Source organism: Kogia breviceps, chromosome 11 (genome assembly GCF_026419965.1).
Source record: "Kogia breviceps isolate mKogBre1 chromosome 11, mKogBre1 haplotype 1, whole genome shotgun sequence".
Lineage (NCBI taxonomy): Eukaryota > Metazoa > Chordata > Mammalia > Artiodactyla > Physeteridae > Kogia > Kogia breviceps.
Genome location: NC_081320.1, coordinates 61,009,936 through 61,026,720, shown reverse-complemented (window position 1 = coordinate 61,026,720; position 16,785 = coordinate 61,009,936).

Genomic DNA, 16,785 nt, shown 5'->3' with positions numbered 1-16,785 from the left:
AATCCCTCCTTCCTGGTTGGCATCATGGTGAGAACAGGTGAAAGGTTACTGGATAACCATAAATGGAAGGACAGTGCCTTAATGCCCAAATATGAATTATGTAATTTAGTCTATAAAAGTATTCATCTGAATGTCCTGAAAAAAACAATGATGTTACATGGAAAAAGTGGAAAAATTAATTATTAAATCTGTCTGCACTCATAAAGACCTTCCATCTAAACACTAAATATTTCAAATTGAGTTTTGACCTTTACTACACCTTTCACACAGGCTCCCTTTCTTTTACAAAATGCTACAGAGAATGGAAGTGTTGTCAATTAAGTAAAAAGAGTGTTTGCATCAACCTTTTCATGTGGGGAATTTAATGACATTCTAAGGTTAAAGTAAAAGTCAAACATTGATTTTTTTTTTAGTGTCTTCCCCTAATGCACCCAATGAATAGAGATTCCAATAAAAACCTTTTAATCCATTTTAAACCTTCCACTATCAAAAGACGCCTTTTACTTTATTTTATTTTATTTTATTACCAAACTATTTTTCCTCTAAGATTCAGGACAGAAAGAAATGCTGAGTCAAGAAGACCTAGGGAATTAAAATCTAGAAAATCTTGAAAATGATGTATTCTACAATATAGTTTAATTAGTTGAATCACACGTATGCATACACCTTTTAGAAATCAGGAAACCAGAAATTTGGAATTCAGGCCATATCAGATTGGATGCTGATAATTTTCTAGATCACTGAAAAGATGCTCAAATCTCTTTTACTTTACCTACAAGGTATAAATAAAGGAAAATCATTTTTTCCATCCAATATTTGGTGTATTTTATAAAATCAGAGGGATTAATGTAAGGAAGCATAACAGAAAAAATGTGTGTACAAAGAGGCTGCTTACCCTGTGTTTGGTAAGCAGGGATCTGACACCTCATACTAGAAAATAAATAGCTGTGCGGTATCACAACTTCCTATTTCACAGATAGTTTGTGTGGAGAAGGGAACTAGAAAGTTGCTTTGAACAAAATTCAGACCATACCAATCCCAACTCTCCAATGCTCCATTAGAAATTTAAAAATATCTTCACATAAGTTATACAAACTCATATTTCTTACATGTAATATAATCTGATTTTTTTCTTCAGGAAATTATGTTTATAATGATATTTTTGTAAATTATTGGTAATATCTATAGTGAGCAGGTAGAATCATGTAAAGGTTTCTTAAACTATGGGCTTAATTCCACACCATTTATGAGGACTACTGGTCTTTTAAAGGCAGAGTTAAATGCAATAAAAGCAAATACCCGTTTCACATTAAAACTTCACATGATTGTTCTATGTCTAGACTCAGAGATAGGGTTGTTTTCTAAATGTGAATTCACACACGGCTTTGTCATGAGTTTACTATTCTGTACCTTCAGTTTTTCACATTTAGAATGTTTATTTTGTCCAATTAACCTATGTTTCTAGTTCTAAAATTAAATCTCCTTTGTTTTAATTAAATGTCCTTTGTTTTAATTAATCCCTTTTGTTAGAAAGCCAGATGTACTGGCTTTGTTTAAAACAAACAAACAAAACAAAAAGAATAATTTGTTGGGCAACTTTTTGGCATGGAACTCAGATACTTATAGGAGAAGCAACGAAGTTACTTGACTTAAGATTTAGAAGAGAACTGGGAAGTGGTTCCAAAGGTTAGCTAAGCTCATGTCCATGTGTGTGTATTTGTGTGTTTTCTTTCATCTTCAGTTGTTTTTCCAACTCTTTTACACTAGGGAGAGATGTCATTTCACTGACACCATAAAACTGAATTGCCCACCCAATTCTCTTAAAATGTTCTCTACTCCTGGCTTCATCAGCATTTGTGAAGCCTTGAAAGGACTAAGAGAGCTAAACATATCATGCCAGCCAAATTGAAGAACACAAGAGTATAAATTATTTACTCTGATAAAAAGGGAATTCTGAGATGTTGAAGATCTCTAGACTTCCAGATAAATAAGTAGATAGATCATTTTTAATACACTCCTTTGTTCATTTACTTATTCACTGAATCATTCATCCAAGGAAGATTTATTGAACATATGCTATGTACCTGACCATCACTAGGCACCAGTGAGAAAAAGATAAGTAGGCTGATCATTGGCTGAAGGAGTTTTCTGATTGTTGAGATGGACTAACAATTGCAATATGCAAGTTATGCTATGATGAGATAAATCCATGCTGATATAGGAACATGAAGGAGAGACAACTTAATACATAAGAGGAGTAATCAACAAAGGCTTTCCAGAGCTGATACCTAAGCTGAGCCATGAATAGCAAATAGATGCTGGTCAATTCAGGAGGCTGGAGATGGGGAGTGGAGTGAAGTTAGGAGATGGAATGGTATATGTGGAAACCCTGGGAAGAGAGAGCCTGAAGCTGGGGAACTGAAGGTACTTCAGTAGAGCTGGAACACCCGCAGGGTAAGAGAAAAAATTTTAATAAACAAGGTTAGTGTTAAGCAGGAATTTTGTTAAGGAGTTTAAAATTTATCCTCTAGGATATGGAAGGAGTTATCAAAGTTTTAATATGGAAATGGCTTTGCCAGATTGTATTTTAGAAAATGTTGTCTAAAGGATATGGAGAGAATGGATAAGAGAAGAAATACTGTGGGTAATGTGGTATTTCAGAGACCAGTGCAGGCACCAGAAGACGGAGAGTTGAAGGTCTAAATCAGTGTTTCTTAAAGTGTGGTTCCTGGACTACCAGCATTAGCATCATCTAGAAACTTGTTAGAAATGAATATTCTGAAACAATGCTTTGGGACAATGCCCCGGTATTCTCCTTCTTGCTGCAAGTAGTAAATCCTTTCTTCTCCCAATATTTGTCTTGGTTGTGTCTGTTGACTCAACACCCAACAAGAGGTGAACCCAGTTTTCGAGTAACATGACCACACATAAAATTTCTTTCTAAAGATTTCATTTCTCTTCACAAACCTTTTAAAACTTTGTTTCCGTTTTAGTTTGTCCCTTTATTTTTTGTCTGTTTGTCAGATTGTTTGTTTTCCTATTAGAAATAACAGCTTTGGGATGGAATCACTTTCTTTTTCCTTAACAAAATCATCTCCTTACCGTATACCTTTTCTTAGTCCCCCAAAATATCCTATTCCGATTATCATACCTGGCACCTTTAACCACATATATTAATTAGAATTCTTAATCTTTTGAAACCCCTTTTAGTAAAAATAAATAACTGTTTATACAATTATAAACTTACTTACAAAATAAATGTACAAAATACATGAAAACAAAAAAGAATATTCTCAGGCCTCACCCCAGACATACTAAATCAGAAACCGTGGAGATGGGGCCCACAAATCTGTGTTTCAAAAAGCCCTCCAGGTAATTCTAATGCAAGCCAAAGTTTGAGAACCATTGGTACTATATTAAGACAGCAGCAATTAGAATAGAGGACATGAATAGGATTAAGGCTCATTTAAATTGTAAAATTATTGCATGTGGAATACAAGAGAGCAAGGAGAAGGGAATGTCTGGAATAACTTGTTTACAGGTCTGGTTTGGGCAACTTGTTAGATAGTGATTCCATTATGTGCCATTTCACAAGGTTTCTGGTTCTGATACAATGATGGATTAAGATAAAGTGAGTCCCATCTCCATCTGTCACCACTAAAAAGCTAAGAAAAACCAAAATGGAATCAAGCTACTAACCCATAAAAACCTAATTGATGAGAAAGAGTGACTGGCATTAATATTTGATTAATTTTAGACTTGTCTTTCTTTTTAAAAAGACTTTTTTTTTTTTCAAGAGTAGTTTTAGGTTCACAACAAAAGTTAAGAAGAAGGTACTGAGGTTTCCTGTGTATCCCCCAACTCCACACATGCATAGCCTCTCCCATAATCAACATCCACCATAAGCGTAGTATGTTTGTTATCAGTGATGAATCTACACTGACACATCGCAATCAACCAAAGTCTATAGTTTACATTAGAGTTCACTCTTTGTATTATCCATTCTATAGGTTTGAACAAAGGTATAATGACATGTATCCAACATTATAGTATTATACAGACTATTTTCACTTCCCTCCAAATCTTGTGTGCTCTGCCTAATCACCTCTCCTCCTCCACCTGCCAACAACTGGCAACCAATGTTTTTTTAACTTTCTCCTAAGTTTTGCCTTTTACAAGATGTCATACAGTCAGAATCATACAGTATTTAGCCTTTTCAGATTGACTTCTTTCACTTATTAATATGCATTGAAAGTTCCTCCATATCTTTTTATGGCTTAATAGCTCATTTCTTTTTAGTGCTGAACAATATCCCACTGTCTGGAGGTGCCACTTTATCCTTTCACCTACTGAAGGACATCTTGGTTGCTTCCAATTTTTGGTAATTATGAATAAAATTGCTATAAACATCTATGTGCAGGTTTTTGCATGAACATACATTTTCAACTGCTTTGTGTAAATATTAAGAAGCATGGCTGCTAGACTGCATGGTAAGGGTGTATATGTTTCTGGGAGTTGGGGGTTGGGTCTAGCAAATCAGAGATCAGAATGAGGTGAGAAGGTACAAAAGAATAACCTCACTTAATTTGCTTTGTAGCAAGCTTCTGCTCTAACCCCAAGATTATCATGAATGCAAACTAAGTTCAGAGTTTCTTCTTTACATAAATTTCCAAAGCACACAGAAAAGAGACTTATACATTACTCTTCAATCACTTCTTCTTAAACAAGTCAATAAAAGATCTGAAACAGGGGGACTGTGTCAAAGCTGTGGAAAAGTACAAAGAATCTTGAAATTGGAATCAAAAGACGTATTTTGAAACCAAATCCTTTCATTAACTTGTGAGATTATAAAACTTAATTCTCTTATCCTTGCTGAATTCCATTTTTCTCACATGTATAATTGGGATAATAATTTTTTCACAACACTGTTATAAATGTTAAATAAGATCTTACATATAAAAGACAGTGATTAACAGCAACAAATGGCCAGATGATAGTCCATTTTTAGTTAACTAACTAATAATTTTAACAGAGATTTAACATAGCTACTTTGTACAAGTTATACATTCCCCAAAATTTAGAGGGTGATGAAAGACAATTATCACTAAAATCATACTGAAATATCAGACTTGTGACTTGGGAGTTTACCATGAATTTACAATCCTTGAGGGATAATGTGATTGAACGTTGAATGAAAAGTTGTATTAATTTGTTAATGCTTCTGTAACAAAATACCACAAATTTAGCAGCTTAAAACAACACACATTTATTAGTGCAAAGTTTTGTAGGTCAGAAGTCTGGGTTTGGTGTGACTGGCTTCTCATCCGAAGGCTTGATTAAGAAAGAGTCTGTTTTAAAGCTCAGTCGGGTTGTTGGTATTTTTCAGTTCCTTATAAGTTGTAGAACTGAAGTCCCCATTTCCTCATGGACTATCAGCCAGAGGATATTCTCAGCTTCTGGAGCCCAGTTGCATTTCTTGCCACATGGCTAAATCCATCTTCAATGTTGAATTTCTCTCACTCTTCTCTTTTAAGGGTTCACCTGACTAGCTCAGATTCACCCAGAATAATCTCCCAATTTTAAAGTCAGTTGATTTGGGAACTCATAACATCCATCTTCATAGTCTCTTCATAGTAGCACCTGGATAAGTATTTGGTTGAATAACTAGGTAAAGATGTATACGCATCAAGAGGAGGGAATCTTAAGGAACCGACTTAGAATTCTGCCTACCACAGGGTTATTCAAAGTTCCCCACTGCTAGAGTACTCAATAAAGTAGCATTTGGAATGTTCTGCTTGGTACAGTTGCTTAAGCTGTTCACCATTTCTACCTCTTTTCTGTAAGGAAATCCCCTTGTGCTTATCCTGCAACTGTCTTTGATTTGATGAGTACCAGTATCCAAATCCAAAGGAGTGTGACAATCCTGAGTCCAGACAAAAGTCCCAACACATATTCTATAGACATATGTTTATACCCCTTAGCCTGGAGCTGAGATTCTTTCCCAAAATCCTGAGTATTTTTCTCACACAGCATTAAAAAAAATCAGGGTTTTCTCTATTACACAGCTGGAGTCAGAAAATGGGTGAAAAATCAAGCACTCATAAATCAGGATTTTTCTTAGAATCTAGATATTAGGTAAGGGCAGAGCAGAGAGACAAGTTCAGAAATGGTGGCTACCATATTTTTCCCTGGACTTATCATGAGGCATTAGAGTGTTCAGATTTAGGTGAGAAAAGGATTGTCACTCAGCCAGACATTAAAACAAGATTTAATATTAGTGATCATTCACTGTCTTCCCATGATGAATAACATAGGTGCTGCTCTAACAATGGTTTAGGAGAATGTTTGTCAAATTGGTGTCCATTATGCTATCTGGATCAGAATATCTGAAAATAATTCTTAAAATGCAAACATCTTGGCCTTTTCAAAGAATTACCAAATCAGATTCTCTATGAATGGGCTTCAAGAATCAGTCTGCATTTCTAACAACTTTCCTAAATAATTCTAATCTCCACTGGTTTGGAGAAACTATTTCTAATTCATTTCCATTTATCTATCATAAAGTTTGACTACTTAAAATCCTGCACAGAGAGTTAGAAAAATGGATTAAACCTCAGGGTTTAACTGTGAATCATCCTTCTTAGCTTGGAAGGTGTTCTAATAGCTTAATGTCCAGGTCTACTGCTAAATAATATGTTCTGTTTTTGACTCATCTTAAGGTGATGTTATTATTAGTAACATTTTGTTCCAGCAAAGATTTTATAAACCACTTAGATCAATTTTCTTATTTTACAGATAAGAAAAGTGAGGCCTAGAATGTTTAAATGACAAAGTCATTCTGATCTTTAGTGGGGAGATGATGACTTGCAAACAATGTTCAAGATTAGAACTCCAGTGATCTTTCCAGTGTATCATACTGCCTACATGTTTTATGTGAATCTAGCCAATATTGAAACACTCTCTGTAAAAAACTATTAAAACTTAGGACAATCTCCTATAATCATGGTTTCATCTTAAAGGTAGATAACCATGACTTTTCAAAACTTTGATTCATTCCTGGAATGAATCCAGGAATCCAAGGACTTTTAAAAGAGATTAGTTGATAATATTGCATTTTGGTTTGTATCCAGTAAAATAAAATCAATATAAAGTGTATCATTTTTCTTTAGCACTTGAAATGTTCCATATGCCATCCTTAGTGTATTTAAATCTCATTTTATTTTATATGCAACTTTTAATAATTTAGATTGCACATGTCTAATGCTTTAGTTTTATTTGTGCTTCCATATTTCTAAGTAGATTTTGCTTACAGTTTAAATAATTTTTGAACTTCAAAGTTATTTGGTTTTATTTCACTGAATGGTAATGCTTCTGTTTTCACATCATCAATCTTTTATGCTGATATATAGCTCTATTATAGTGAAACATGCAATAATTCAGAAATTCACTGCATTAAAGTGTGATAAAGCATTCAAAAAAGTATCTCTTTTGTGATGAGTTGTGCTTTAAAAAGATTCTCCTAAAAACAGAGGCCTTCCATATTTATAAATAAATGACTGATAAAAATAATACCTTGAAAACATCTTTCCCACCCAGGTGATATCATCCTAATACAATATCTCTCACTTTGAGTTTGAAAAGCACTGTGAAACTTTGAGCATTTAAAAATTCTGTGGATTCACAATTGAAAAAGGGAAGGAGCTGGAGGTGAGGTGGAGATAGAATCATATTGGTGAAGCCAACTCTGAACCTAGACACCCAGACTGCCCTCCAGTTTTTACTATACTCCAATATATTTGTCAGTTTATCTTATAATATAGCAGGATTTTCACCAATCAGGTTCATGTTCACCAATGGTAGCAAGGTTTCTAAAATTAAGTATGTGTAGGAGATTAAAGGGTTATCGGTCATTTCATATAATTGATTAACTGAATGAGACTAATTCCCTCTGGCTTATGAGAAAATTTATTTTTGAGTTTTAACTGATGGTAGAGAATGGAGCAAGGAGTTTTGGAATGGAAAGTATTTTGGGAGATTGGCGAGTCTGGACAGTGTGACATAATTAGGGTCTTTTAACAATGAGCGGGGATGAGGAAACAATAGGAATCTCTTGGAGGAGTGTGTGTGTGTGTGTGTGTGTGTGTGTGTGTGTGTGTGTGTGTGTGTATGTGCTCGCGTGCGTGCATGCAAGTGAGAGAGAGAGAGAGAGAGAGAGAGAGAGAGAGAGAGAGAGAGAGAGAGGATAATGGGAAGATGCTTGCCAGTTCTCTGGCTCTCAGCCCAGGCTTCAATGAATGCAATGGATTTCAAATTAAAGTTATTCTCCAAGAAAATAAAATTCAATTCAATTAAAAAACATAGCCATTGTGTGCTTAATATATGTAAAACATTATGACAACTCAAGAAAACACAGCCTTAATTTTTTTCACTTCTTTATAGTTAGCTCGAATAGTAAGATGTATAATTATATAATTCTTTTCAACGTATATAATCATAAAGCCAGAGAACTTTTATAACTGAGAGAAACTTAGACATCATAGATTCTAATTCTCTCAGCCCACGGAAAAAAGGAACTGAGTCCAAAAGAAGTAGAGTGATTTGCCAAGAGTCCCAGAGAAATCTTTCTGTTATTATCTACCTACACAAAATAGACATCATATAACAGAAGAAAAATGGGTGAAAAGGCAGGCCAAGAGTATACTATAATTGCTGTTGTTCCACATTGTTTGTGAATAACCAGTTTAATTATATATGTAACTGTTGCAGAATCTCTTTGACCCTAGCTTGGCTCTGAGACACAACTGTGGACAATTGATTCATCTTTCAGCAAGGTGAAGCTTTAGCAGGTTTCTCTTCCTTCTTAGGAATTCCCTAATTCCCCTAACTCATTGTGAAAACAAATGAGAAGTTAGCCAAACAGTATAATTTTCAAAGTTATCATCAGAGTGGATGCTACAGGGTTAGCCCACTGACAAATTTTAAAGCATTAGGTCAAAATCAAGACCAATTAGAAATCCTCAGTGTCCCTGATCAGCCTTACACACTTGATCCAGTCAGACAAGGGCCACATTCTCCATAGCAATTGTTGAGTACCAGCTGCCAGTTAAAAATGATCTTTGGAACAGCTTTTCATAATCTCCCTTAAATTGATTAGGAGGTAACTCAAAGTGGACCTGAGATATTTCAAACAAATTGGCTCGTTAAAACACCTAAGGTTTAACACATCATTTTCACTATGGAAGCTTATGTTACAATTTGCTCCCAAGCCACAAAAGCCTTCACTTAGTTCTTTCCTCAGTCAGCTCAATTTAGAAATCTTTCCCTTATCAAAGAAATGTGATACAAACGCATTCTTGTCATCTAGCAGCGCCAGTTCACCCCAATCCCACAGATTTCTCCAGAATTCCTTCCTGGTTAAAGGTTCTGGCTCTAAAGCCTATTCTTCTTTAGTTATCACTTCTTTAGTCTTTGTGTATAGAACATTTCCTAATACATAATGAGTTCCAGATGAAGGACGAAGAAGGCTGTGAAATTCCTAGCTACCTCATATACTGCATTCTTTCTGATATGATGATCAGTGCCCACTCAATCCTCAGGGTATCAGCTACATGTTCATTATGCAATCATGAAATCCCAGGGCTTAGAATATACATACATCTTTTCTAATCTTCTCTATTATATAACACCATGACTAAATATCCTGTTTTGGAGCAAGTTAGAATTTAGGAACTAAAGACTGAATCTTGTAATTTTCTTGCCTAAATTTAAAATACAAATAATTACATTCATCAAATCCTTTCTGTCCAAGGTTTGAATGCTATTTTTCATTTAGATGTCCAGAAAAAATAAAAGACACATTAACTTGTTAAACATTCATCCTAAACTCTATGGCAAAATATCACAGAAAACCACAGAGGGGAACATGTGGCTACAGTGAAAGGAAGGTGAGTCACAGAATAGACTGATCTTATCTCAAATTCTGGTTCTAATTGTAATTAGCTTATTGACATGGGGAAAATCACTTATCTCTTTTAATCTGTCTCCATTTGTAAAATCAGAACAACAGCAACTGCTATGTAAGTCATTTGCCCAGACTAAACAATTTAAACAATTTAAGATATGTGAAGCACAGAACCTGTGACACATGGAGTGACCCATAAGAAATATTAATTAGTCCTTCTATTTCCAATTTCTTCTTTACAAATGGAAAAATATTTGAACAAAATACTTAGTTCATACTTCTTAGTATGAATAGTAAGCAAGCTGTAGGCACAAATATGCTATTAATACTCACTGTTGTGTTTAGATAAAAGCAACATGAAAGGATTATCACTGTTCATTAATGCATCATCAGTTACAAATGCAACAGACAGAATTTATTTATGGACTGAACTATATATTCCTGATATCTATATTAAGATTTTAGTTTTTCTTCATATTTTGTTTCAGTGTCCCATAACAAGAATTAATACTTAGATGTACTGGTGAAGTTCTACATGAAAAAAAAATACATATATATATTATGGAATTTCCCTAAGACTCCTATTGGGTAAAAAATAAATAAAACTTGCCTAATTCATCAAATTGTGTGATCTCATAGCCTTGACATCTTGTCTTTGAGTACTCAGTAGAAATCAACGTGAAGGTTTGTCAATTTTTTATATGATAAAATCATTACAGATGGCAAAATTCGCTTCTACTGGGACGTTGGTAGCATTCAGGATCCCTCAGAGAAACAAAAACTGTTCAGAGTTCCCAGTAGTTCATGTAGAAAAACATTAAGTATGGGGGAATAGGAAGCACAGGCAGAGTGAAGGCCAGAGAAAGCTGATCCAGGAAATCAGAATGTGCTGGGGAAACCCTGTGTCTTTGGTCTGCAAAGCCCCGGTGCCTGCTGCTGCTTCTTGCAACAGAGGCTTCTGTTTTCTTCTACTTGCTAGAATTCTCATGAGTGTCTCTCACTGGTAAAATCGAACCTAAAAACCCTGTTCTAAGGAATTCTGGGATATAGAATTACTAGCTTTCTAGCCCCTGAGATACAGAAGAGAGCATAGAAGGGAATGCTTACTCTTCTTTTGAATATGATTTCAGAATGTGTTCAATAAATGATAGTGAATATATGTGAAAATGATTGTAAGCTTTTTCATTCCATATTTTTGGTATTGATTTATAGGAATGTAGAATAGATTCTTTTAACTTTATCTTCCCTCCCCCTCTAGAATTAAATGCATGCAGACACACAAACACAGAGACACACGAACACAGAGACACAGGCATGTACGTGTGTACATATGCACACACTTGATTATGTTTTTATATGCAGAAGAGAGAAGCAGATGCTAGAAACTGTGAATTCCTAGCAACAGACTTTGAGACCACAATATCATTCTAGCAAAACAGCAAAACATACTGCTCATGTAAACTGATCAATATACAACTCATTAAGAAGTCCAAATATTTCTAGCAATGTATTAAAGAATTAAATCAGTGGTGATCTAGACAAAGTTAATAATACATCTTCCTTGAGTCTCTACCCTCAGATCATTTTAGTTTTCCAGAGAAGATAAAAGAGAAATAAAAATAATTTAATTTTCTTTAGCAAGGAAAATTACTCAGAAAGACAAAAGGAAATAGTTTCTTTTTTTTAAGGCAGAACAGAGCATGGGACTACAGCTTACCTAATATAAGAACAATTTTAAAAACAAAATAAATCAAACAAATAAGTAAGCTGCTTCTTACCATTCAGTGGGCACCTCAATACAGATATTTTAGATTTCGAAAGCATAGGATCCTAGCCTGTTGGTGCATGTGTGTGCATGTGCAAACACACATAAGAAGTAAAAATGCATCTTTACTATCCAGGGAAACAATAAACAATAAGCCTCCAGGATAGTACAAGAAATAAAATACTCAAAGAGCTGAGATATTAAGGGAGAAATTGATACTGCTGTGGCATTTGCTTTATAATATCAGAGTCTATGTAAAGAACCTCAGGCTGCTACAAATAAATAATAAACTACCAAATTGTCAAACTACCTTCAAAATCCAATAGAGATAAAGCTTAGCATATTGGTCAGAGATGCTAATTCAATGAATGGTCAGTGTTCACAAGCTATGGATGAAAAAGAAAATCTTAGGTCAGGAAAAGATTTCCAGGGGTCATTTTCCCTCTCTTGGTAAGATTTCCTTTAATGAATTAGAGCTTTGTTTTTACATTCTGCTTAAATTTATTCTGTTTGGTTAGGCTACACATACTTTAATATTTAGAAAACACTTTTATAAAATCTTACCTAAATTCCCATATTTTTTATTTATCTGCTCTTGAAAAACAAGATAAAAACATGATCACAAAAAATAATCTAAGAGGTTTGGCCTAGAGTAGGATATTCTGTATAGGGTTATCACTGATTTTTTTCCCTATTCTTGAAAATTTAGACTCAAACTTTAAAATGTTGAAAATCAGCTGAGTGTCATTATTTATGATTAGTTTAAGAATAGTTGCTTATGCTATCAATTGAAAAGACCAGAAAATAAATATATTGATTTCCTTCCCCAAAACTACCAGAATAACGGTTAATCAAACAAAGTCCAGTTTATTACTGCAGTAAGAAAGTAGTTAACTTTAATGGTGTTCGTAGTTCCTTAGAAGGGGGAGGTTAAGTGTGGATAATCATAAGATTTAAAGTTTTTGGTTGGAAAGGTTTAAGTTGGGTCTTTCCATGTTGGATTTTATTGGCATTGGCCAAACACTGTGTTACTAATGGCTTATGGTTGATGGACACAGTGAGGACATAGTCTTTATGAGTAAACAGTTGTTTGATAAGCAAGCAAGTTAGCTCAGTAGAGTAATCTATTGTCCCAAGAAGGGCTCCACCCAGATGTGAAACTTAATCTCCTGAGAAGTAAACTGCCTTAATGATCTATTGTTTGGATTAATGGAATTTGGGGGAGTTCCTGAGACTAGAAAGAATTTACTTGTTTTAGAGCATTTCCTTCATGGGCAAAAATCTCCTGGAACAAATAGGAGAGGCATGTTGATGTAGGGCCTCTGTTCTTAGTGTCCATAATGAAGCTATGTGGCTGCAGGATTTCCATTTTCATTACTTAATTCACATAATTCAGAAAATCAATATATCAACTTATATTTGGAGATACACCACAACATTTCATGAAGAATATAGAAACATCTTCTTAGGCTCAGATCCACTTAAGAAAACACAGTTGATAAACACAGAAAACTAAGGTTATGTGTTTAATCTTGAGACATTAAGTCAACATAAACACAAGCCAACAGGCAAAGCAATGAGTAGAAGACCTTTTGTCCTCTCTCTGAGCTGTCCTGATGTGAGAGCTGTGCTGGCTAATATCAAAATAATTTGCAACCTCTACAGCCCTAAGGAGGTGAGATGGAAGGCAGAACAAGGTGTAGCTGCAAAATCTGCAGGACTTTTCCTTTGCACAAGGAGATAGAAAATGCCCAAAGAGTGGAGCAAGGCTTCCAGGTCACATGTTTGTCTCCTTTATTATGACTCGGAATCCAGCACAGCAGTGTGTGAAGGTGGGAGGCTGCAGGTGGGCTGTGGGCAGAGTTTCCCAGCATCACTTCAGTCCTATGAGTACATATGTGTGGCAGTGAGGGAAGTGGGTTGGAGCTAAGAGTGAGCAGAAGAGTCATCTTCTCTCTGATCTCAACTGCAGTTAAGGAACATTTAGATTCATTCATCACAACTTGCCAATTTCTCTGAGAGGGTAGAAAAAGGAAAGGATTTATTCCGTATAAAAACAGACAACATTCAGATCTGTGCTTGTTTGAACTATATTTCTTTGTGCTTGGCTGATATATATGTGTGTGTGTGTGTGTGTGTGTGTGTGTGTGTGTGTGTGTGTGTGTGTGTGTAATTTACAGGAGTATTCAACAGAGAGAAATGCTTGCATTCTCTATGAGTAGTACATTTTGTCAATTACCCAAGGAAGAGATATGAAAAGTTTGACACAGGATGCAGGTCCAGGACAGTATCTAAATGGCCTGGATCAGGTCACAGTTTTGTTTTTGTTTTTAATTTAAAGCTACTTTAAAACATTCAGTATTTGTTTAACACTTTAAATTTTTAATTTAAAAGTGTTGTATACTTGTATTGTCAGGATTTTCATGTAGTAAAAAAAAAAAAAAAAATGTCCAAAGGGAAATGTGTAAAAGCAAGAGAGCGACATATGTTATGGGTTAGGGTCAGGAATGTTTCCAGAGAACTAAAAATACTATAAAATCTTTAACTGTGGTGAAAAATATGTATTTTCCCAAGAATGACACAATTCATGAATGACTTTTGCAAACACACTATATAAAAGTGAACAGTAGACAATAAGACAAAATTTCTAAAGGAATTTTTTTTTCCAGAATTCTACTTCTCATCTTGCCTGAAGTGACACTTACTTGACAGACATAATTCAATATAACCATCAAAAGAAAACTGGCCAATGAAGACTATTGCAGGTGATTGAGGAGGGGAGTCAGTGACAGATTGTAAGTAAAAGAAATTTAAATACCAGCTTTCTTCCACAAATAAAGGAGTTAGATATAATTTCTTCTTTCTCAAATAGAATGCTCAATGGATTTGTAAACTTTTCGTTTTAAATATTTTTTTAAATTTCATAATTTTAAAGATATCTTCTATTCTTCCTATACTAAAAATTGCTATTAGAAACTTTGCTGGTACATTTTAAGTTTTGATCTGTTCTTTTCCTTTAAGCAAATTCAACCAGCTTTTGTTCAATAAACATCAGAATGATGACAAATGACAAAGTTTTCCACTTTAAAAGTACTTAATGATCCCCATTTTTCCTCTCAAATACATTATCATAGAATCAGCAGTTCTATGTTTCTTGTTTATACTAATGTTTATAAAATAATGTCAAAAGGCAATACAGTATTCAAATAACTTTAAAATGTACTATTGTATATGCTAAAAATGGTGAACTAGCTGAAACAGGAATATTGGCAATCAAATGTTGCCACATCAGTTAAGAGATGGAGGATAGTGAAGTTAACATTTGACCCTGGTATCCTAACTCTCAATTTGAGGTTCTTCTCTCTGTCTCACTGCTTCTCTAAATAATTAAAATGAGGTAAGCACCATGGACGTACATACTTTGTTGGGATTGTTCAGTTCTGTGTCCTTATGAACAGAATAACTTGAAAAATATCGGGCCTATGATGAATGTTTGTAAAATTTGTAGGGAGATCTAATTTTTAATCCATGTTGCACAGCATTTTTGCTCATTGTCTGTTCTTTGCAATAGATATACCAGGTGATAGTTATCCAACACAGAAACATATCCCATGACTTGGCAGTGGAACAGAAGAAGGGAAAGCTGAACCCAGAGACTGCAAATTTCACAGACAAGACAATAAAGAGAGATGTCAAGAGTAAAGGAAAAATTAGTGTGGGTGCCAGGTAGCAGGGAAAACACTCCATTTCCTGGTTGAATTAAGGAGCTAGATGGCAGACCCCAGGTCCGGAAAGGCTGGGATAATATGCAGCAGATGAAAGTGGGCTCTCTCGTATAAAGGGGATAAAAAGGAGTGGGTAGTGATGCTTAGATGCAAAGCATTCATTTGATCACCTGCAAGAGATCTGCTATTGGAGCCCATGCAAAGGTAAGCTATGTATGTATAACTAGTCCCAGCTTCTAAGAAAATAGTCACTCAAGGGTTATAAAACATGGTGGCAGATAACTTTGTTTACCAACATTCACATAATTATTGTAGTGTATTGGATGTGCCTATAAGATTCCTTAGAGTTTTGCAGGTTATGTTATTGATTCCAAAAGTATGGTTCTAAACCTAGGAAAAATATCCTCTAAATGATATTACACAGGGGTATTAAGAGAAGCTAAAATAGAACAGGAGATATGGCTTAATTTATTTTAAACTTAAGTAGTAAATTGTTATTTGTTTATAAATAAAATAACTAAAATTACAGCCATGGAATGTTACATATGACTACAATGAAATGAATAAGCATGCATTTTGAATTCTTATCTTCCTTAATTGTTACCTTCATTAGGAAATAGGTAACTATTTTCCCCTCTTATGAAGCACCAAAATATATACTTCTAATTTAAATATTATACTTCAATATGTAAAACTTAAGCAATCATGTACACATACATAAGACACAAAATTGATAATTAGAACCATACTGGAAATAATCATCATCATAGTACCTAATGTAGACCAAGATAAGTCCTTCCTAAATAGGATTCTATTTAATTTTCAGGCTTGGAAAGGTTGTTATTTTTCCTAAGGGCAAATAGCAGGTAAATAGCAGAGACAGTTTCTGAACAAGGGACTATTTGATTCTAAGTATTCATTACACTATATGTCTAGAAAGCTTAAAATATTAATCTCTAAATAGTTTTCAATGAATGCAATATTTGTTCCTTTATAATAATCATATTTATCATTTTATCACTCTAAAATCACATATAGGTCTATTTTTCTCCATCATATGGTAAACTATCATAAACAAACTACCCTAAATAAAATATTTTTATTTGTGCTTATTTGAAGAAATACAGTACTTTCTAGCTAGAATTGTGTCTATGGAACACTTAATTTCCATGCTGTAAACATGCTAGTGTGCCACCCTTGAAATACATACTGCTAAAGAAGAATTTATTTTTCAGTGCTATGACTTCCAGCTACTAATGGGAATTAGGCTGTGTAGTTTAGGTATATCTCACTAATAGAAATTATTCTCTGTTTCATTTTCCATAAATTAACAC